Source organism: Nuphar pumila, chromosome 11 (assembly GCF_984573655.1).
Source record: "Nuphar pumila chromosome 11, dmNupPumi1.hap1.1, whole genome shotgun sequence".
Classification (NCBI taxonomy): domain Eukaryota; kingdom Viridiplantae; phylum Streptophyta; class Magnoliopsida; order Nymphaeales; family Nymphaeaceae; genus Nuphar; species Nuphar pumila.
Window position 1 is genome coordinate 77214294 of NC_143259.1, and position 25259 is coordinate 77239552.

Below are 25259 nucleotides of genomic sequence, written 5' to 3' on the forward strand. Positions count from 1 at the left end.
TTTGGATAAAAGGGAGATAATTGACGCTCGAAGAATGCTCTCCGAAGTTAACAAAGCAATTGACTTTTGATCGATTCAGGAGGGACTCTGAAGATGATCACTTCTTATGAAAGAATATTTTGCAAAGGAGGAGAACAAAATGTGACATCAAGATTATGAGAAAAATTGGTAATTTTATTAATGCATTGAAGAAAAAATGACAAATTAAGGAAAGACAAACGGGATTACATCATCATTTTAAAATAATAAAGCCAGATGAGAAATGGGAAAGTGCTGGCACTGTCAGCTTCTTGAGGAAAAAGCTCAATCAGGATGACTGGTCATTCTTTTCATCTTCAACATGAAGATTCTTATCAATGCAATCCTGAACACTGTTCTTGAAGGCAAAACAATGGTTAGTATCATGTCCTACTGCCCGATGGAATTTGCAGAACTGGTCCATGAATCTTTCCATGATCGTGGGAGGATCTGTGGCTCTTGGGAGCTACACCATTTCTTTGGTCAACATATATTCAAGGATTTCATAGAGAGACTGCTCAAGAGGAGTAAACTGGCGATCGTCATTCCAACCATCTAGCTTTTTCTTTTTTTTCTGTTGACTCAATTTTTCATTCTCCTTTGAAGACTTTTCTTTGTGGCCTGTCTGGTTGCCCTTGCTATTTTTGTCGTCACTGCGGCCGGCATTGGCCGAGAAGGTGAAATTTGTCTTCTTCTTTGAATCTTGATTATTCTTGACGAGGGTGATGCCATCATAGACCTCATTCTCCATTCGCATCTTGAGCCACTCGACCCGTTCAGTAAGCTTAATGAAAGATTTGGAAGGCGAGGTGGAGATAAGACCTCTTAAAGGCTGTGAGAAATTCTTCAGAATAATCTGGAGTGCATGCTCCTCTGAGATAGGATTTCTCATTTTATTACAAGTGCCTCTCCATCTGCAGATGAAGTTTCTAGCTTTCTCATTATCCCTTTGCTTGGTATTGTAGAGATGGTTCAGCGTTGACAGTGGCTTCAGTGTTGAAAAGGAATCGCTCAATGAATAGATTGACCACTTTATCAAACTCCTGTAGCTTGATTGGATTGATATACTTGGAGTACCACTTGGCAGTTGTGCCCTCCAGGCTGCGAGAAAAACACTTAAACAAAGCACGATTGTCTCTTTTAAATCAATTGCATTCTGCAAAGAACATAGCCAGGTGAGCCTAGGGATCGTCAGTCCCATCAAATTTGACAAATTTGTGGGGAAGATCTTCTAGGTTGTCATCTCCATCTAAACCATCATAGAAATCTTCGCTTGTGAAGACTTTTTTGCCCTTGTTGTGGGCTTGTAGATCCTTAACCATTTTGACCACGTCTTTGAGTTGTGACTAGTCAGAGTCATTAACATACTGATCTTTTAGCTTATTGACTGACCCCTGCCCTTGAGTCATCTTCTAAGAAGCTTGTTGAGCCTCACACTCTTCATCGGTGTCACCTCCTGATTCTGCTTCATCAGATGTATCCTCATGTTGGATACGCTTCTTGGATATCTTTAGTTGTTTCTTCAATGTTCGGACCTTGATCTTTTTCTTGGTAGAAATCTTGCCGAAACAGGCCCCTACTTGCTCTGCCATCATCTTGTTCATCATCTTTTGAAATATGGCATATATCTGGGGATCAACATCATCATTGGCTTGTTGATTTTGTTTCCTGGCAGATGGTAGTGAATTTATTTATTGCTCGCTGCCACTACTAGGGTGCTGAGGCGACTCTGTTTTCTTCCCGGATCTGTTCTGAACCATTCTACGATGCCAAAACTCTCTGTAAGACAAATAGGATGATTAGAATGAGGCAAAATTCTTGAAGGCAATGACTTAGAGAATAGAAGAACAACAATGGATGAAGATTTGAAATTTGGTTGATAGTTTGAAAGATATCCCTTTACCAGGGATTGGGTTATCGCTGGAGTCACGACAATTGCGTTGCTATTCTGTGAGAGGAAATAAACAACCGAGATATGACTTGTTATCTACGCGAGGTCATCAACCACGAAGAAAAATGCCATTTTTGAAAGAAAGAGATACCTCTTGGCAAAAATAATCCACAAAAAGGCTTGAAAAGAGAGCAAAAAGAGAGGTGGATAGACAATTTCCACTGCAATGATCAAGGAATGTATGAAGAGAATAAGGTGAAGAATTTTGCAGATAGACAAAAAGATTGAAAATTTGGAGAAAATAGAAGAAAGATATATGGTCTTTTGAAAAATTGCAGGTAGGATCAAAATGAGGTTGGAAATTTGAGATCCATAGGAAAGGTAGGAAAAAGAAAATCACCTGGACTTTTTGAAGAAAAATACGAGGTTTTTGAAATTCGTCTAGGGTTTTGATAAAACTGTTAAAAAAATAGATGAAATTTGAAAAATGATGTAAAAGAGAAATAAAAGGAAAATGAGAAATAAAGGAGAATGTATTCAATTACATCTTGCACCAACAATTATGCACATACAACATTCGCTAAGAAGCTGACTCTAAATGCATCAATTTTGAAAATGGTTGTAGGACCCTAATCCTGACTCTAAGCTTAGATCAGTTGTGTCCAATCATGCTATGCCGATATACTTGAGTCGAACCCGAAGTACATGGCATAAAAATTTATCTCCGGTTCTAGGCTTGTGTTTTCCCAACATCCTTGAGTGTCTGCCGATATACATTGGACTATGGTTCTTGGTACGTGGCAGGGGGGCGTTAGCCCAAATAAGTGTCCAAGTTGTGTGGCTTTGTCCCGAACTATGGTTCTAAAAGAAAGCCCAGCAACATGAAGACCGGGTAGACATAGGTGGGGTGGTTTTTGAAAAATGATCATATGCAGACAAACAGAGGGCTCTAAAATCCTAAAGAGATAGATTTTTGAAAATTTTGAAGAAGCAAACATTGTTCTCAAGCAAATCCTAGATTGAGAAGTGTTGTATTTCAGACCTAAGTCTAAGTGAGCATGAATAATTCTCCTTAATTAGTCCTACCAAACTATGCCTAGTCTACATGCAATCCATGTCAGATAGGTTCAAGTCTAGGCTCTGAGGTTCACATGATATCATAAAGTAAAGCTGACATTCCATAGAACACGATTTTGATAATTGAGCTAAGTCAAAGCACATAATTGATCAGGCAAAGACAGGTCCCATCTCGGTCGCCAAACCTGTTATCATCGCAAAAAAATTTTCCTCCCTCTGCGAGAGAGAGAAACAATTTTGTGAGTCAAACTCGACCAAAGTTTTGAAATTGGTTTCAAAAATTACTCACCTCCGTTTTGAAAATTTGTGAGAAAATTTCGTGGAATGGGATTCGTCTGTCGGTACGAGGTTTAATCGTTCATGGCGCCTTTACCAGGGGTAATTGAACCAAGGATCAAATGTGTGTTTTGACTTGACTCAAATATCTAAATCATGTTTTATTTTCCTAGAATGCACAGAGAATCAGGCATGTGCTATAGAATTTTGAAAAGAATGCAAGTTTTGAAAAAATGATGTTTGCTTGGAAAATTGAAATGTACTTGGAATATGCTTGAGAAATACTTGGGAAAATCATTGAATTTCATCGAAAATCAAAAATTGCCTTGAAAATGAATCTTGAATGAAAAATGGATTCTTAGAAAAACTTGAACTTTGAGAAAATCGATTTTGAGATTTGGATTGCTTTTCTGAGGAAATCGATTTCTAAAAAAGATTTGAGAATTCTGGGAAAGTCAAGAAGTTCATTGAAAAATGACTTGAAATGGAAAATGGATTCTCAGAAAAATCAGATCTTTGAGAAAATCGGTTTTTGAACTTTGAAAATAATATTGAGAATGTTAAAACATTAGAAAATCATAATTTGAACTTGGGAAATATTTTGAAATATCATTTGAAAACTCATAGTTCTGAGAAAATCACTTCCTGAGAAAGACTTAGAAGATTTTGAGAAAATCGATTTCTCTGAATTGAAATTGGGAAACAAGTTTGAAAAGGATGCAAATTGAATAAATGAATGAATATGAATTTGAAAGAGTTTTTTTTGAGGAATTGGGAAAACCTTTTTGAAATTTTGAGAAATGCAGTGTATTTTTGAAGTTAGCCTAAGAGTGTAGGCTGAATGTGGCTAATACGAAGATCACAAATCTGGGTTTCATTTGTATTCTGACTATGACTATAAATATGAATTCCATCGAGTTTGTGAACTCCCTAAGAGCTTCTGCATGTGTCATTCGTGTCAACCATAGTGGATTTGGAAAAATGTGCATGAATGATATATCAAATATTGAAATTCGCAGAAATCAAACTATATGCAATGCAGCCCTATTCTAAGCAGAAAATGTAAATCTTATTCCAAATATTACAACTTTGATATTACATTGAATTGAATAAAGTAAATAAATAAAAGTCTTCTTCTTGAATGTTCTTGTAAAACTAGAAAAATATGTTAGCATAGAAATGTAGGTTTATCTAGATTTATCCGAAAATATTGGAAATTATCGAATATTATTCAGATATAAACCCAACTCATACCCCCCTGATATAAACATAAGAAATAAGTAATAAAATTCAAAAATAAACTTGGAAATTTGAAATTAGAGTAAAAATGACCAAAATACCCCTGATGACCTTGAAATCAGGGTTTTCTAAAAGAATTTTTATAAAATTTGGAAATTTGAAACACAAATGAAATAAAATGAAACATAATATGATGATATGCATGAAAAGTTAGAGATATAAAGATTGGAATTTCAAAATTGAGGTCAAAATGACCAAAATGCCCCGGATAACAAGACTATGGCCTTGAAGCAAGGGTTTTCTGAAATAAATTTTGCAAAAAATTGGAATGTGAAATGCAAATGATATTGAAATTGACCCTAATATGATACTATATGCTTATTTACATGAAAAAAACCCTAAAATTATGAAAATATCACAAATTATTGAATTTAACCTGATTTTCGCTTGATTTTTGCCTTTGAATTTAAAGGTTTAACTAACACACAGAGCAAATGAACTTGGAATTGGCTCAAATTTGGTATGGACATCTAGACTAACCCTAAAAACAGAATGGAACTCAAAAATCTATTTTTTTTATTTTCTTTAATATGAAAATTAATTAAAAATCTTAAAAATCAAGATTTTGCCTAAAATTCTAAATCTAACCTAATGAAAACTGCATTTTGGGTACTAATCTACTATAGAAATTCTCCAAATTTTATGGGGTGATAGAGGACAGCTAGGAAAAGTTTTTTGTTTTTTACAGATTTTGGTTTTGACCTATGGTCAGAGCTTGACAGCTCCGGCAAGTCAGATCAAAATCCGGCGACTCTAGGACTTAAGGCAGATTGATAGGTTTTCACAAAAATTAGCAGACAAATGGTAAAAAGAAGCCAAAACCTCTAAAATTTTAGGAGGATGACCATGACACACAGAGGAACAGTTCTTATTTTTATTGTCTCTACATTGGACCTACGCATTGGATGGACACAGAGGTTTCTCAGACCTCTAATTCTGATAAAATCTATCTAATAGGGATTTAGCTACTGAATTTGTAAAATCTGGAAAACTATGAATCTGAACCATAAAAATTCTGAGATTCTGGGAAATGACAAAGGAGTTCACTAGGAACAACTCCACTGTTGAAGATTTTGACATTCGACCTACGGATTGAAGTGTCACAGCCGATTAGTGTCGGTCTAGACCCTAACAAGCAGAAATCAAGATTTTCACAAGGGGCATGAAATCCGATTTTTAGAAGAGACTGGTTCTTTTTAGAAAAATCCAAAAAAATAATAGGTTTAAAAAGGGAGCTACAGTATTTTTTGGGGAATGATTCGGACCGTCCTTCTGGGAGATCTCGGGCTGACAACTCTGCTAAAGAGAGGTTTGGAAATTCTAAAGAATTTAAAACCCAGTTTGGAATCCGATTTATTAGAGAGGGTTCCAAAACCCAAATGATCCAAAATTTTGGCAAGATCTCACAAATAAACAGAGGCATTTACAAATGAATTTTTTTGGATTTTGAACGAAAAATCTTACATGAAATCATAACTAGACTCTGCATAAAAAATGAAATCCTAAGTTAGACACTAATGAAGGCAATATTGAGTGTTATGAAATAATAAATTGTCCTAAATGCAATACTTAACATTGAAATATAAAAATAAAACAAATCCAATAGGGGGGGGGCATGATTTATATTTGCTTTTGGCTAATGGTGTTAGGGGACCCGATCCATCCATCGGATGGATCCCTCTATCATGTACATCCTTAGTCAATATTATAACCCTATGAAATCACCTTTGCAATTAGGTGAATCCGGTTTTAAACCGCATTCATACTGGAATCATGGAGGAGGTTACAGTAGCAGGAGGCCTTGCCTTGGGCTTGGGTAGGAACTGGCTGAAGGAGAAGGAGGTGGTTATCTTGGAGCTCGAGGTGATGATGGAGCTGCTGTCAACTTGAGGATGCTGCTGAAGGTGGCTGGTAGAGATGGGCGGCTGCAATGGAAGCACCAACCGAAGGTGCTACTGAAGGTTGGAAGGGATACACCAATGGTGGGAACCATTTGGTTGATGTGGCTCGAACCAAAGGAAGGCAAGAGGAGGCTCCAACTGTGGAGGTTTGCCTTAGGCGTCAAGTGAGAGAGAGGTAGATAGGCTGAAAAATGAGAGAGGCTCCACCGTAGGTGTCTTGTTAGTTGAAATTAAAACCAAACCTAGGTTTTAATGAGAGATAGACCTAGGTTTTTTGAGATCTAATGAGAAGGTGATAAGGAATTTTGAGAGAACGAGAGAGAGCGAGAGATTCCTCAACAGTGGGATGCTTAGAGAATAGAAAGAGGAGGTAATAAAGAGAGGAAGAAAGGGAGGAAAAGAAAGAAAGAAAGAAAAGGAGAAGAAATAAGAAAAGAAAAGGATTAAAAAAGGAAGAAAAGAAAGGGGAAGAAAGAGTGATACGTGAATGAGAAAGAGGGAAAGAAAGGGAAGAAAGAAGAAGAAGAGAGAAGGAAAAAGAAAAAGAAAAGAAAAGAAAGAAAGAAGGAAAAGGGAAAAGAAGAAGGAAAAGGAAGGAGAAAGGGAGAAAGAAAAGGAAATAAGGGGGAAAGGGGGGTCGACCCCGCTTGTGGGTCCCACTTTTCAATAAAAATAATAAAAATAAAATTAAAAAAATGGTAAAATAAAAAAAAAACATAGTAAAAGGAAATGTTTATTTTTTTTTATTAAAAGAAAATACAAATAGATAAGCCACCTCAGAGTGGGCCCATTTTCAATTTCGAAATTCATTTTGAAGACCAGAGGGGTCGAATAGTCTTTTAGAAAAATTTTGGACGAAATGAGCTATTTTTGGCAGTTTTTGAAACAAGCTCAGAATTTGAAGTTCTATACCCCGTTGCGAAGCAAATCCAGTTTAGAATTTGAAAAACCAAGTTTGAAAAGAATCCAGATTATTTTCTCGAAAAAATATTTTCAAATTTAGAAACCTGAGGGTAAAAATATCAATTTTGGAAACCCAGGGTTTGAAATTGATTTATGAAAACTTTTAAAACTCAATCTGGATTGGAATTTATAAAACTAGAGTTCTGAATCTCGAAAATAAAATAAAATATGCTGAAATGATGAGAAATGATATGAAATGCCATGCAAAATGCTAACCCTGGATGAAGAAATTTGGATATTAGACCCCAATTGACAGTTGTACCAGTTCAGAAAATGATAATTTTGACATAAATGGGCAAAATGGTTCAAGAAATGATTTTTGTCTCTGCTGAGCCAGAGTGACACTGAAAATTAGGGTTTGAGCTAGTTTGAGCTGAAATAAACTGGATTCTAAGGTTTCAGAACTCAACTGGACTGAAAAGTCACTGACTCAACTGAACTCCCAGACTGAATTGTCAAGAAATACTATTATTTTTAGAGAAATGGTGAGAAATGGTCATTGGAGTGAGGTGAATTACAGACCAAAACTGGGTTTGAGCTGGAATAAAGATCAGTAATACTGAGATGAACTAAAATTAAAGCTCGAACACTAGCTCAACTGACTGGGCTCAGCTCAATTTCAGCTGAAAGAGTTGAAATGTGCTAAAATGGGTTTCTAGACACTTGGAGATGGTTTTGAACTGAAACTGGAGCACTTGAACTCCTGGTGAGATCAAGCTAGACTCAGAGGAATACGACTGACTGGGAATGACTGACTTGAAGACAATTGGCTTGGATTTAAGTGAGAAATGAGCTCATTTTTTAAGAAATGATCCCATTTTGGCATGAATGGTAAAAAATGAAAATGGTTTGTTCATTGTGAGCTTAGATGAGCTTGAAATGACTGATATTCTAACTATTCTGAGGTTGAGAATGAGTTTGGTTGACTCTGACTGACTGAAGTTTTAGGATGACCTAGGGTAAAATGGTAATTTTCTTAATAAAAGTGGGTAAAATGGTAATTTTCTAAGACAGACTCAGGGTTGGACTCCTACACTGAACTACCAGGGTTGACCTTCATACGAGGGATGTGTATGAAAATGGATGAGGAAAATTTGGGGTGTTTACAATCATCACTTGTTTATTTTTGCCAAAAAATTCTCTTTATGTCTTATTGAGACGTTTTCCTTGTTGATGGATCTCTCCCGTTTTCATGTGAATTTTTCTCCCATTTGTTCCAATCTTTCACTCTCTCACATTAAATGTGTTTCGGATCTCACGCTATCATCCTGGAACGATCAAATTTTTCTTATTTGGCCTCGCAAACTGGATCGGATCATCGGATCTCGCTAAGGTCTGGATCCAAATACTCTTTTCTAGTGTTCATTACCGGGTTCGTTCTTGTAACCCTCAAGTCATAAAAAGTGTATTGCATAGTACAGAATCCTATTATTTCACATAAATGCTTCACTTTCATTCATTTAAAATTCCTTAAATTTCATGGGTTTTATAATATATTTGTTCTAGTTCACTATTTAAAGATTCTTCATTATTCATCCTGACTTGTCATTGTGGTAGCTTATTGTGTCACAACCTTAGTTAGGTTGTTTAGTGAATCAAGGTGATCGTCACACCTAGCTTCCCAAGCCATCTAGTCGAGCATACAAACTATCATAAGTTTTTTAATCTAACTTGACCACAATATAAATTTAATAGTGTTCCTAGTAATATATCTAGGTTTTTTATATTCATGCAACAAATCAATTTCTTCAAGCAATAAAAACTTAATTAAAATACTATATACTTACAAAGCTCTTGTAGGGTCGCTGGAAAGCCATGAACCATATATTCTTATCCTGCTCTGATACCATAACTGTAACAAAAATATTTATTTAACAACATGCAGTCCATACACTGGACATGATCATGACATTCACATGTGAATTAAGATGATACATACAATATTATAAATGAAATGAACATCATAAATGATTTTTCATCATTTGCCTAAGTTCAATAGCAATATAATACTCTTTTCATAGGCATGTAACAACATTTGCATTTTTTTGAAAGGCAAGCTGAGTTACGACAGCCACTGGTAGGATTGTTGCAGCCTTGAAAAATAGGCACACCAGCAGGGTGGTGCACCCAGATGATTTATCTGGTTACCAGACAAAGGAAAATGATGTCATGTCAAACTCAGCTAGGCAGACCCTTACTAGAGTATCATCAGGTTTTAAAGATTAGTACCATCGTGCCCCAACCATGTTTATAATCATGCAAATATCAAGGTAGCCACTTTACTATCAGGTTATACATACCACTCACATTTTCTTAACAATTCTCATTGTATGGGACGATGGCAACATAGGTCATTACACCTGACCTGACAGAACCGACTTCCTTGGCCCTAGACTGACAAATAGAAATTTATTGCTCACTGGGAACTGATATACAGGCATTTGTGTATTCATATGCACATGACAAAACTAATTAGAGTCACATGAATAAATATATATTCGCATACACAGAAATAACTAGATTCATATGAATATGTCGACCTTTGCATGAGGATAGTTGCACATGAGAATTATAATGAAACCAGATTCACATATTCATATATACATTCCTCTGCATTTGCAGAATTTATAAGCATCCACAAATATATTGTTTTATGAACCTATCAACAAGAATTTACTACTGTGTAATTAATTCTATATGGACACACAACTATATAATTAGATCTACAGGAATAATCAGACCTTTACATGCTTGAGATTACACGTATATGCATGAAACTTAAACCTTACACACATTCACCGGTTCATGATCAGATCTATATGAATATTCTGGCGTGTGCTTAGAGCTATATAAACATACGGATGTACAATATGAATAAATAACTATTTACATGCTCCATTATAGATGTCCATGTATGAGAGAAAATGAAATTGTATATCCATAGGCTGATTTATGATATGATCTACATAAACATGTTGTCGTATGGCAGATCTAGGTTAACCTATGGCCACTTGATCAAACCTGCACAACTAGGCATATCCATATTTAGAACATATAGGTGGATGCATAAAGAATTCTGACCTACATAAGGATGTTGATTCCACCTGGGTATTTGGATTGACCTCTTGCAAAAATTATTCACGATCTCTTGAATATTCAGATCCATGATTCCTCTTGGATTTACACATTCATCTCAGCACATGGACCTTCCTATGCTTTAAATTATTATTATTATATATTTTTTTTATATGTGTGTCAATAAAGACAATACACCCACTCTCAAAGTTGGACACGAGTTCTCGTCATCCATGGTTAAGACCATAACCGAAATGGATGTCATCACACATATATTTGAAAAGTATTGCAGCCTACTTGTACTACATGGCAGCGAACACATGCATATAGGTATGATACCCCTTACCTTAATTCGACGAACCGTGCTTTGACAAAAACTGGTACTGCTTGCTTTGGGGTTTTCCTTAGATCTCTGGCTGGAGTTTCTCCCAACGTGAAAGAGAGTCTGATGGTGGCTCTTGAGAGGGATAAGAGAAAAGAGAGAGGGAGAGAGGATGAGGGAGCAAATCGTGGTTCACGATTTTCTAAAAAGGCTCCTCTCCTATTTCAACTCCACTTAATTAGGTCTTCAAAAAATTTTGAAAGAAAGGTGGAAACCGTCCAGCCCATGCACGATTTTCCTTTATTTTTCTAAAGTTCTTACTCACATTACCTATGTTTCCCTTCTTTTTTAATGGAACATTTGATTTTTCAACCACTTTTCTTTTCTTTTGTGGTACCCTTCCTACTCTTGTAGTGAGGGCTCCCCTAAAATGGTGGAAAAGGGGGAGAAATTTTAGCTTCTTGAAGATTCTTTTGGCAAGTGGTAACTCTCCACGTTACCACCAACCTTTTGATTTAGCAAAAATGTAGGAGCTTTAGCTCGCATTTTGTTTTTAAGTTTGAAATGCCAAAGTGCTAAAAAAGCCATGTGCACGGGGGGTTTCAAACCAGGGTTGGTCCCCAAAGGGGCAATAAACCCCACCATTGCTCTAAGTTTTATTTCATTGTAATTAGTGTATCTGTTAAACTATTTATGCACGTCTAAGCCTCTATGTGTTTTTGTCAAAAAGAGAACATGTTTTTCTCAAAAACATGTATGTGAGCATGGTGAGATTTGAACCTGCGTCAAATCCACTACGCCACATTCCATTTTGTTGTATGTTTTGTTTGAATCAATTTAGATAAACGCTTGTTTGGCATTTTCCCTAAACAGCTTTGCCTTTCCTAAGTAGATTCTCTCAACTTTTCTTACACACCTACGAAACTTCATTAATTGCTCTTCGATTCTCGAATAGGGAACACAAGATATTTCGATCCATCGAGATCCAATTGCAATCGGGTTGGGATTCAGATCTCAAATTCGAGTTAAATCTAAAATATACTTTAGATCTTCTGAACTCTCTAACTAGATTTTTGGATCTTGATTAAGATTCGATCGTATTTGGATCCATTGAGATCCAATTGAATTGAAATTGGATTTCAGATCCATCAAGGATTTGAATCCACTCGTCCTAACTTAATCCAATTACTAGATCATTTTGATCTTATTCGGATTCAAGATCTATTTGGATCAAATCTATATCATACTATCATATTCATTTTAAAGAATTTTAACACTTATTTATTTTGATAATTACCAAAATTTTACAGGTTTTACAAAAGGTGTCTCACCGCACAACCCTGCTTGCAGTACTTCAAGATCTTCATTGCAGATATGATCTTCACCTCACCCACTGACCTAGTCGCCTGAAACACCAATGCTAACAGATCAGGGTGCTTCAAGCAGACCTTCTTACCCCAACACTAAAGAGTCGCATTATGCCGAGACAACCAATCTATACCCACAATGATGTCATAAAATGTTATTTCGAGTATGACAAGGTCGAGAGATAACTCATGTCCTTCAATGACTACTCGGACTGCAGTAAGGTACTTCCTATATCAAGTGGACATGCCCATCGGAGACATAATATCTAGTGCATTCTCTAAATTAGATGGTATAATATCAAGCAATCTGGTAAAAGAAGAGAATATAAAAGAATGGGTTGCCCACGAATCAAACATAACATGTGCAAGATAGTCGACAACAATGATAATACCGTTGATCAAGTTGGTCTGATCATTCTGCTTTGTAGTCGTGGTAGTGTATACTCACCCATTAGTCTTCCTCTATGCCTACTGTTGGCTTGTTCGGGCATTACTGAACAACATGTCTGGGTTGATAACATTGATAGCAGACCCCCTTGTAGAGAGGACAATGGCCGAGAGAATGGCTCTTGTGGCATCTCTTGCACGCTGACTAAGTCTTCCCCTGCTGCTATCTCTATTGAGGATGACTTTGGTGGTTCCCCTGTTGGGCCTTCTACCTCTTATTCTTTGTTCTTTGCATATTGCCACCCGTAAGTGAGTTCTTCTGTGCTACACCATTACCGTTAGCACCTTTCTTTAACTGCCCGCCCATGAATCACTCTCACTCCTCATTTAGAATGGAATCCAACTCAATGGCATTGTTGAACGTCGTAGGATGACTAGTCATCACCAGAACCTAAAGCCCATCCTTGAAACCTCGCACATACTTGACTACCCTAGCCTTATCATCAGCGAAAAGGTTGGGTTAGTACTGCTCCAAGCTCCTGAATTTGGTGGTGTAGTTTACTAAACTCATGTTCCTCTGTGTCAGCTCGAGGAACTGTTATTGCATTCTTTTTCAGCCGAAGGAGGGAAAGTATGCCGCTAGGAACTCCTCTCAAAAGGTCTCCCAAAAGATAGTCTCAACAATTGCGTACTTTACCCTGTGTAGGGTGTCCCACCATTTCTTGGCATCGCCTTTCAAACGGTACGTGTCAAAATCATTATGTCGATACTTCGGCATAGGTAAGACACAAAATACTCACTTAGTCTCCTTGACCCAGCCCTCATTGGCTTCAGGTTCGGCCTTTCCAAAGAAAGTTGGCGTATCCAACTTCAGAAACTTTTTGTATGTCACTACACCAGTATTCACTGTCACAACTGAAGCACGGTGTACACACGTCATGGGTTGCACATTATGCGACTAGATATGAGTAGGGGTGGCAATTTCTGACACGACCCGCTAACCCGCTTCTTAGGCGGGTTCAGATTCGGCTTAAATGGGTTCGTGTGATAAATGGGTCGACCCACCTAACCTGTTTATTAAACGGGTCAGGTTCGTGTTAGGGGTATGCCAACCCATCTGACCCGTTCAATAAACGGGTTAGGCGGGCGGGTCAACCCGTTTACCCGAACCCGACCCGCCAACCCTTTTACCCATTTACCTTTGGGTCCTTTTTTCTTTTGAATACTTGATTAGGGATTTAGGGTTTCTCTCGGAGAACGGAGGCTAATCCGGCGACGATCTTGCATTCCTTGTGGGCACTCTTCAGCTTGATCACCGGCGGCATCCACTTCGTTACCACCACCCTCATCTGACCACCACCACCAGTGGCATCCTTTCCCTGGCCGAGATTGTCGCTAAAGCGCAACTCAAACTCATTAAAAAATCTGGTGGTAGATGTTACGACAATGAAGCCATACATGATACTTCATGTACAAGGTTTTGATGATGAGCAAGTAGAATCAACTGCATTTCAGCTAAGGCTATGAAGAGATTGAAGAATTCGATGAAGAATCCTTGAAGACTAGTGTGCAAATGTTTAATTCATTAAAAGTCTTAGATTCTTGTAAGAGCCTTACTTAGAGTGCATATTTAGGTTGCATTTCACCTTAAAAGTCTTTAGAAAAACTTTTCTAAAAGAAACTCTTTTGAAAATCTTTTTAGAAAACTCTTTTCTTAAATTTTCATGTTTATTAGTCGACCAATAGACTTATCAGTCGACTAATCCTTTCGCGCCATATTTTCTAAAAAGTCATTCTTGTCAAATTAGTCGACCGAAGATTTTATCAGTTGACTGGACAGAATGTCTGCTTTCTGGAAAATTAGCAGCAGCCGACTAATGGTTTTATCAGTCGACTGAACAGAACATGTGTTTTCTGAAAATTTAGCAGCAGTCGACTAATGCTTTTTATCAGTCGACCGAATAGAATGTTTGTTTTTCAGAAGATTTTAGCAGCAGTCGACTAAAAGGTTTTTCAGTCTACTGATGATATTATCAGTCGACTAACTTTTCTCCAGTCGACTAAGTTTCAAAAGTTCAGATTTTCAAATGGCTCGAATAACAGATCAGTCGACCGACGATAACTGTCAGTCTACTAATAACTAACTATTAGTCGACTAACTGATGTTTCAGTCGACTAATTTTGCCGTTTTCCTGAAACTTCAAAAAGGCGTGTCTTTTTATTTTTCAAACGTTTTGATCGTTCGAAATGGACTGTTTTGACACCCTTTCATACTCTCAACGTATGGAATCTTTTAACTATAAATATGAGTGCATTTTACACTCAAAAACACAGAGAAACAATAAAATTCAATAGAATTTTATTGAATTACTTCTTGCTTTTCACTCCTATTCATTCAAGTATTTGTTTTCTCACTCACGTGATATTTTCACTTCAGTTTTTCACTCAAATCACTTTGAGAGATAGTGAATTCGTGAGTAGAGTGTTTCAACAACCTCAAAAGCCAATTGCATCTCATTTGCATTCAAAAGGAAGGCTCATAGGTTGTATTGTAAGTTGTTATTTCTTTTGTGTAAAAAGAAGGACTCCTTGGTGTAAAGGAGTTGTTTGCTTTCAGTAGGATTGTTACTCAAAGTGGGACCGGTTATGGTCTGTGTGATCTTGTAGTTTACAAAGTTGATAGTGGAAAATCTCAAGCGGGTTTTGCTTGGGGACTGGATGTAGGTCGGGTTTGACCGAACCAGGATAAAATCTTGTGTTCTTTGTGTGTTTGCTTTGAGATTCGCAAAATCATTCAATATTCCGCAGAAATTTTTAAAAGCACTATTCACCCCCTCCCCTCTAGTGCTCGTTGGCTCGATCCTAGTGCACTTTCATTTGGTATCAGAGCAAGGTTTGCTATTACTTTGATTTGACCATCATCTAGCATGGCAACTACAACATCTCAGCACAAAGAAGGAAGCTCCTCTGTTCGTCCTCCTCTCTTCGACGGAACAAACTATGGATACTGGAAAGTAAGAATGACAATATTCCTGCAATCCATAGATCTCGATATCTGGAGAGTTGTTTCAGAAAAGTACCAAACTCCATCAACTGATTTTAGCCGATGGACCGATGATGAAAAGAAGACTGATTCACTTAATGCCAAGGCAATGAATGCCTTATATTGTGGAGTTGACAAGGTAGAGTTCAATCGCATCTCTCAATGCTCTACAGCTAATGAAATCTGGCATACTCTTCTCGTAACACACGAAGGTACGTCAAAGGTAAAAGAATCTAAAATTGCTTCTTTAGTTCATAAATTTGAATTGTTCAAAATGAAGCAAAATGAATCTATATCGGACATGGTAACTAGAATGACCGATATAACTAACACTTTGAAATCCCTTGGAAAAGAATATTCACAAGTGGATTTAGTCAGAAAGATTCTAAGGTGTTTAACTCCTGAATGGGAGAGAAAAACCACTGCTATTGAAGAAGCAAATGATCTCAATACTCTCACTCTTGAAGACTTAGTTGGTAACCTAATGGCATATAAGGTCTAACTTCAAGACAGACAAGAAGAAGAGCCTAAAAAGAAATCTCTTGCTTTTAAGGCTACTTCTGACTTAGAAAATTCTGAAGAAGATGAAGATATTGCCCTCATCACAAGGCAATTCAGAAGATTCATCAAATAGGAAAGATATCAAAGAAAGGCAAAGAAAGCAGATTCTTCCATTCCCAATGAAGTAAAGTGCTTTAACTGCAAAAAGGCAGGACATATCAAGAAAGATTGTCTTCTTCTCAAATTCAAGCCCAAGGACCAATTCAAGAAGAAAAAGGCATTTCAATCATGTTGGGATGATAGTGACTCCTCTTCCGATGAAGAACCAAATGAAGAAGTCGCCAACATGTGTTTTGTATCATAAGAAGATTCGGTAAGTCAATTTGACTATGATGAGTTATTTGAAGCATTTAATGATTTATATGCCAAATTTAAGAGTCTTAGTTCTAAAAATAAAGAGTTAAAAACTGAAAATTTAACTCTTGACTCTCAAAATAAAGTGTTACTTCAAGAAATAGAAGATCTCAAGAAGGAAAATTCTTGCCAAGCAATTGAGATAAAAGAAATTGGAGTTAGAACCAATCTCTTACAAAAGAAAATATCTAGTCTTAAAGAAAAGTCAAATGATCTTCTTTCTATAGTGACCAAATTCACAAATGGTCAAGAGAATCTAGAAAAACTTCTTGGTTCTCAAAGATGCTCGGTTAGTAAAACCGGATTGGGATATAGCTTCTTTGATACTCAAAATAGACCAAACTATGTGGTGAAAAATCAAAGACATTATTCTCAACCTTTTGTTCATAAAACTAAACTTTCTAGTTCTAATAGAAATGCATCTAGAAATGATTATTCTAGAAATGTTTATTCTAAATCCTTTTATAGAAAGAATATTTATTATCAAAGGAAACCAAAATCCAAAAGGATATGGGTTTTTAAGACTAACTCTCATGGACCCAAAAATAGAAAGGGGTCAAATGCTCTGTTTTCTGATTTTGTTGTAGGTACACAACATAAGGAGCAAATGGATATTGGACAGCGGCTATTCCAAACATATGAGTGGAAGGCAGGAGTTATTTTTCACCCTCCAAAATAAGGATGGAGGAACCGTCACCTTTGGTGACAATAACAAGGGAAAAGTGATAGGTATTGGTAATATTGGTAATCCAAAATTTCCCTTGATAGAAAATGTTCTTTTAGTGGATGGTTTAAAGCATAATTTAATATCTATTAGTCAATTATGTGATAAAGGTTTTCATGATTCTTTTAAAAATGATTTATGCTTAATTTCTGATTTTCAATCTAAAAAGATCATTTTTAAAGGTAAAAGAAGAAACAATGTGTATGAACTATATCTAGATGAATTACCCTCTTTTAATGAAAAATGTCTTATTGTTTCAAATGAAATTCAATGGTTATGACATAAGAGACTTGGACATGTTAACTTTAAAATTATTTCAAAATTATCCAAGAATGATCTTGTAAGAGGCCTACCTAGAATACCATATAAAAAGGATCACTTATGTGATGCTTGTCAAACGGGTAAACAAATCAAGAGTTCTTTTAAAGCAAAAGATATAGTTTCAACAAAACGTCCTCTTGAACTTTTACATTTAGATCTATTTGGACCATCTAGAATTCAAAGTTTGAATGGTAGCAAGTATGCTTTTGTTATAGTAGATGATTATTCTCGGTTTACATGGGTGATTTTTCTAAAAAGCAAAAATGATGCTTTTTCAGAATTTTCTAAACTTTGTAAAAGAATTACAAATGAAAAATCTACATCTATTATTAAAATTCGTAGTGATCATGGTGGTGAATTTGAAAATGAATCTTTTCTAAAGTTTTGTGATTTACATGGTATCTCTCACAACTTTGCTTTTCCTAGAGCGGCTCCACAAAATGGAGTTGTTGAAAGAAAGAATAGAACTTTGCAAGAATGTGCTAGAACCATGCTTCAAGATAAAAATTTACCAAAATATTTTTGGGCTGAAGCAATTAATACAACATGTTATGTCTTAAATCGTGTTCTTATTCGACCAATTTTACATAAAACATGTTTTGAATTGTATTATGATCGTATACCAAAGATCTCATATTTCAAAATTTTTGGTAGTAAATGTTTCTTGTTAAATACCAAAGATAATCTTGATAAGTTTGATTCAAAATCAGATGAATCAATATTTCTTGGATATTCTTCTAGAAGTAAAGCATATCGTATTTTCAATAAAAGAACATCTTCTATTGAAGAATCTTTACATGTTGCATTTGATGAGAATTGTGAGCAGGTTATTCCTCTAAGCGAAGAAGAAGAAGCAATACTTCAAGAAGAACCCTTGATAGAGAGTACTTCTCAAGAAAATATTCCTCTTCAACCGGTTTGGAAAGAAGTTCCTAATCATCCACATGAACAAGTTATTGGTGAAATAAAAAGTGGTGTCCAAACTAGAAGGCAGTTAGAAAAATATATTGCAAATGTTGCTTTCATATCTAAATTAGAACCAAAGAATATCAATGAGGCATATGATGATGAATTTTGGCTTTTAGCCATGTCTGAAGAACTTAACCAATTTACTAGGAATGATGTTTGGGATCTAGTTGATAGACCAAAGGATCATCCAATAATTGGAACAAGATGGGTCTTCCGAAATAAGTTGGATGAAAATGGTGAAGTCATTCGTAACAAAGCAAGGCTAGTGGCACAAGGCTATAATCAAGAAGAAGGCATAGATTTTGATGAAACCTATGCACCAGTGGCTCGATTAGAGTCAATTCGTATGATGCTTGCTTTTGCTAGTTACATGAACTTCAAGTTATATCAAATTGATGTTAAGAGTGCATTCTTAAATGGACACATCAATGAAGAAGTTTATGTAGAGCAACCTCCAGGCTTTGAAAATGAGAAATATCCAGAAAAGGTCTACAAATTGAAAAGAGCTCTGTATGGACTCAAACAAGCACCAAGAACGTGGTATGAAAGACTACGAAATTTTCTAGAACAATCTGGTTTTTCCATTGGTCGGGTAGACTCCACTTTATTTATTAAACATTTTAATTCAGATATTCTTATTGTGCAAATTTATGTTGATGACATAATATTTGGTTCTACTAATGATTCTCTTTGTAAAGAATTTGCTAAGGCTATGCAGAAAGAGTTTGAAATGAGCTTGATGGGCGAATTAAACTACTTCCTTGGACTTCAAATAAAGCAAACTGAAGAAGGAATCTTCATCAATCAGGCTAAGTATACAAAAGAACTTCTCAAGAGATTTGGGATGGACTCATCGAAATCAAGAAGGAATCCTATGAGTAAAACTACTTCTCTTGATAAAGATGAAAATGGTAAAAGTGTAGATACTAAGCTCTACAGAGGTATGATCGGATCTCTATTATGTTTAGTGTTTGTATGTGTGCAAGATTTCAAGCTAGTCGACCTGATATTATGTTTAGTGTTTGTATGTGTGCAAGATTTCAAGCTTATCCAAAGAAATCTCATTTAACTGCAGTAAAACAAATTCTTCGTTATGTGAAAGATACTTCAGATTTCGGTTTGTTTTACCCAAAATCATCTTCCTTTGATTTAGTTTCATATAGTGATGCAGATTTTGCAGGACGTAAATCTGATCGCAAGAGTACTAGTGGAACTTGTCATTTCTTGGGAAATTCCTTAGTCTCTTGGTTTAGTAAAAAACAAAATTCAGTATCACTCTCAACAACTGAAGCTGAATATATAGCGGCTAGTTTAGCATGTTCACAAGTACTTTAGATGAAACAGACCTTAAAAGATTTTGGTTTGAATTACTCCACAACAACTATTTATTGTGATAACACTAGTGCTATAAATCTTTCGAAAAATCCTATTCAGCACTCAAGAACTAAGCATATTGAAGTTAGACATCATTTTTTAAGAGATCATGTGTTAAAAGGAGATATTTCGTTAAATTTTATTTCCACTAAAGAACAACATGCTGATATCTTCACTAAACCTCTTAAAAATGAAGATTTTATGAGAATTAGGAGAGAACTAGGTATTTGCTCATTTTTGGATTTATAAAAATACTGATTTTTGAACAAAATCTCAAAATCGCACTATATTAGTCGACCGATAAAATTCTAGTTGACTAGTGTTTTATATTTTGGAATGTATCGCACCATATTAGTCGACCGATATATTTCTAGTCGACTGATGATATTTTTAGAATAAGTTGCACTTTTTAGTCGACCGATAAAGTTTTAGTCGACTAAATTTTAAAAAAAAAAAAATTAAGTGAAGGGACCCGACACCCCTTGGATTTGTTTTTAAAACCCGTTTTTTTAAAAAAATGAGGCATCGTTTCACTTCGTACCTTTTCGTTTTTCTTAAAAACGAAACCCTTAAACCCCTCTTTCTCTCTTGCCTCTCTCTCTTCCGAAAAACCCTCGGAGTGCCGTTCGACTCCATCTTCGCCGGGATTTTCTTACCGTAACAGGGAGACGCCGGAATCTTCTGGCCGTGATCTTGAAACGCCGGACTCCTCTTGCAGTGACTGGTGCATCTTCAAAACACGCCGAAACTCTCTTGCCGTGTTTTAAAATAGAGATACGAGTTAAAAGTCTATTTTGCTTATGCTATTTTTGCCCTTACTCTTTTTGATTCTGACAAAGGGGGAGAAAAAGATAAAGATAGCATTACTTTGAAATTGCAGGGAGATCTTGAGAAAAAGATGATAGCAATTACATTACAGGAGATCTTGCATGAGAAATGCAAAATTAAGAGAAAAAGAAAGCTTTGAATGAATGTATTTCTAAATGCATGAAGAAATGATTAATGGAAATGCAAACCAATCAATATGTGATATATGTGCTTTAAATGTGCTAACTTTTAATGTTTTGCAGCATATTGATAGGAGTAAAATCTCCATCTATGCATCTAAATGCTTCATCTTTGATTAAGTTTGTCATCATCAAAAAGGGGGAGATTGTTACGACAATGAAGCCATACATGATACTTCATGTACAAGGTTTTGATGATGAGCAAGTAGAATCAACTGCATTTTAGCTAAGGCTATGAAGAAATTGAAGAATTCGGTGAAGAATCCTTGAAGACTAGTGTGCAAATGTTTAATTCATTAAAAGTCTTAGATTCTTGTAAGAGCCTTACTTAGAGTGCATATTTAGGTTGCATTTCACCTTAAAAGTCTTTAGAAAAACTTTTCTAAAAGAAACTCTTTTGAAAATCTTTTTAGAAAACTCTTTTCTTAAATTTTCATGTTTATTAGTCGACCAATAGACTTATCAGTCGACTAATCCTTTCGTGCTATATTTTCTAAAAAGTCATTCTTGTCAAATTAGTCGACCGAAGATTTTATCAGTCGACTGGACAGAATGTCTGCTTTCTGGAAAATTAGCAGCAGTCGACTAATGGTTTTATCAGTCGACTGAACAGAACATGTGTTTTCTGAAAATTTAGCAGCAGTCGACTAATGCTTTTTATCAGTCGACCGAACAGAATGTTTGTTTTTCAGAAGATTTTAGCAGCAGTCGACTAAAAGGTTTTTCAGTCTACTGATGATATTATCAGTCGACTAACTTTTCTCCAGTCGACTAAGTTTCAAAAGTTCAGATTTTCAAACGGCTCGATTAACAGATCAGTCGACCGACGATAACTGTCAGTCTACTAATAACTAACTATTAGTCGACTAACTGATGTTTCAGTCGACCAATTTTGCTGTTTTCCTGAAACTTCAAAAAGGCGTGTCTTTTTATTTTTCAAACGTTTTGATCGTTCGAAATGGACTGTTTTGACACCCTTTCATACTCTCAACGTATGGAATCTTTTAACTATAAATATGAGTGCATTTTACACTAAAAAACACAGAGAAACAATAAAATTCAATAGAATTATATTGAATTACTTCTTGCTTTTCACTCCTATTCATTCAAGTATTTGTTTTCTCACTCACGTGATATTTTCACTTCAGTTTTTCACTCAAATCACTTTGAGAGATAGTGAATTCGTGAGTAGAGTGTTTCAACAACCTCAAAAGCCAATTGCATCTCATTTGCATTCAAAAGGAAGGCTCATAGGTTGTATTGTAAGTTGTTATTTTATTTGTGTAAAAAGAAGGACTCCTTGGTGTAAAGGAGTTGTTTGCTTTCAGTAGGATTGTTACTCAAAGTGGGACCGGTTATGGTCTGTGTGATCTTATAGTTTACAAGGTTGATAGTGGAAAATCTCAAGCGGGTTTTGCTTGGGGGCTGGATGTAGGTCGGGTTTGACCGAACCAGGATAAAATCTTGTGTTCTTTATGTGTTTGCTTTGAGATTTGCAAAATCATTCAATATTCCGCAGAAATTTTTAAAAGCACTATTCACCCCTCCTCTAGTGCTCGTTGCCTCGATCCTAGTGCACTTTCAGTAGAGAGTCCGGAGGGTTTCACGACGATGGTGGTGGCAGCCTTCTTCTCCTCTTCGCCCTGGCTCAACTTCGTCCGCTCGTAGGGGGAGAGCCATTTGGCGCGCATGTACTCAGGCTTTTGCCAGGGTGGGAAGTGGAGCCCCTTCCTCTTCAGTGACTGCTTCGCGGCCTCAGAGATGATGGTGACGTCTGGTGGAGCCGGTGGCTTTCCCGACGAAAATGGACGACAGGGACTGTAGCACTGCCTGGTAGTGGCTCGTTGACCCGTTTACCCATTTAGCAAAACCTGACCTGACCCGCCAACCGACCTGCCAATGTGTTTACCCTACCCACCCGCCAACCAGTTTACCCCCTTACCTGAAACTGACCTGACAGCTCGCCAACCTGTTTACTCGACCCGACCCATTTATTAAGCGGGTTAACTGTGTCGTGTCGGGTTACCCGTTTAATAAATGGGTCATGTTCGTGTTTGCCACAGTCGACCCGTTTAATAAACGGGTCGGGTTTGTGTTGAGGTATGCTGACCCACCAACCCGACCCGATTGCCACCCCTAGATATGAGTAGTCATAGTCTCAGTCAAACTGTTGAGGGCATTCATCAAGAAGTTCCTCTACTCTTGCTAGTTTGTGGATCAAGACTATCTATAAAAGAATTCAACCAGAATTTATTAGTAAACTTTGCACAACTAGATCAAGCCTACCTCTTTAGGATTGATCCTAGTACAACAACACAATCATATTAAACATATGATTTAAATCATCACACATTGATTTAAGTTTAATTATCCATAAAGTCAAAAATTAAAATTTTCAAATTTCAAGACTGTAAGAAAATAAATTTCACAAGATAGCTCTTACCAAGGATGTAGAGACTACTTCTGGAGTAGGAGTTTATGACCTGTATGGTGGTGATTTAGACTAGCTCTGATACCAACTATTTTTTCCAAAGACATATTGGTATCCCCAAGTAATCTTATTCTAAGTTTTGATATCAACTTTGTAACGACCCCAACTGACCTTCGAAAAATTATGATTTTTTTTAAACAATTGTAGAAAACCTGCCAAGGACTAGAGATACAACATAGATTTAATATATATATTTCATAAACCATTCTAAGCATAGAGTCAATTTAAAACAATAAATTGAACTTAATTTATTTAATCCATAAGTCAAAAAGTTCAAAATATAAAATTGACTCAATGAAATCCTGCACACAGGTCAGAACCCAAGCCACCAAGTTACAAAGCCTCAAGTCTTCCAGCCAGCCAATCCTGCACGTCACTGAGCCTCTGTGTCAGAAAAACAGTTTTAGAAAACATGTAAGAACTAAAGTCCTCGTTTGAATTCTTCTAAAAATCCAGCAGTAAGGAAATGACATAAATTAAATCAAGCATAATTTAAGAGAAAATCACAAGCAATAATTTTTCAGAACTAACTTACCATTAGAGCATTCAACAATATCATGCAAAATCAAACATTAAGGAATGCATGAAACTAATGTTGCACAATAAAAGATACATGAATCAATGCACGTGCATGAATAACTTCTTAAGTTATTTATCAGAATAGTTTTGCATGCATATCCCTATTAAATGCATACAAATTTAATTTCTACTTTTTCTTCCAAACCCGCGGATACTCAAAACGGGTAAAGTTTCTGAGGTTTAAGGCAGTTCTCAGTTATAGCTTAATACATAATTTGTATTTTAATCACTGAGTTTTATACTTATTCTCCGACTGATATCAGGAATCCTCACCATTTATCAGAATATTAAGGATCATCACCCAATACTAGGACATCAATAAAAATCCACAATCATTAACGTCATTTTCTTGATATACCAATAACTACAGTTGAGTCAACAACAACAACCTCAAGAAAAATAGTTAAAGCTTCCTAAAACCGTGAGAAAAAATATGAACCTCTCATCGAGTTCTTGAGGACACAATTGCACACAGAGTTTTAGTATCCTCATGGTCCCTCACAACCGTCATTCAAGATTCCCACACTATAAAAGGGACATCAAGAAAGATCATTATTACATTGTTTGGTCTCTTTAACCATTTTAATCAATAACAAGTTCTTTACACATGAACAATTATGCAAATTCATATGTAATAACAATTTTGGGCCTTTGCCTAAACAATTCAATAGTGTGATTAATTTTGGATAACCATTAAATTTTCAGAAATCGTTTTGCAATACATAAACAGTTTCAATAGCACATGAGCAACAATGCTCCCCCACAATGGTTCACATACAACCACTAATAAATCTAAAAAATAATTCATGCCATTGCAAAATTTCAGTGGATATAAAATGCGCATAGATGCACAAATTTATGTTCACAATGCATATTCACAACATAAAAAGAGAACATGCATTTAACCAAGCACATACACATGTATATAGAAAGCTTGCAGACTTATCTATATATGATCACATTCATACATATGATTAGCAAACATGCAAATGATCTACTCAAGATCAGATTTATGCATATGACCAGCAGTCATGAAAACATTTATTTATGGTTAGTTTTATGCATATGATCAACAAACATGCCAATGATCTACTTATGATTAGATCTACGCACATGATTAGCAAACATGCAAATGATCTACTTATGATCAAATTTATGCATATGAGCAGTAGACTATGATCACGTTCATGCATATGATCAGTTGACAACAAAGTATATATAATTATGCATACAATCGGGTGACAGCAAAGTATATATATT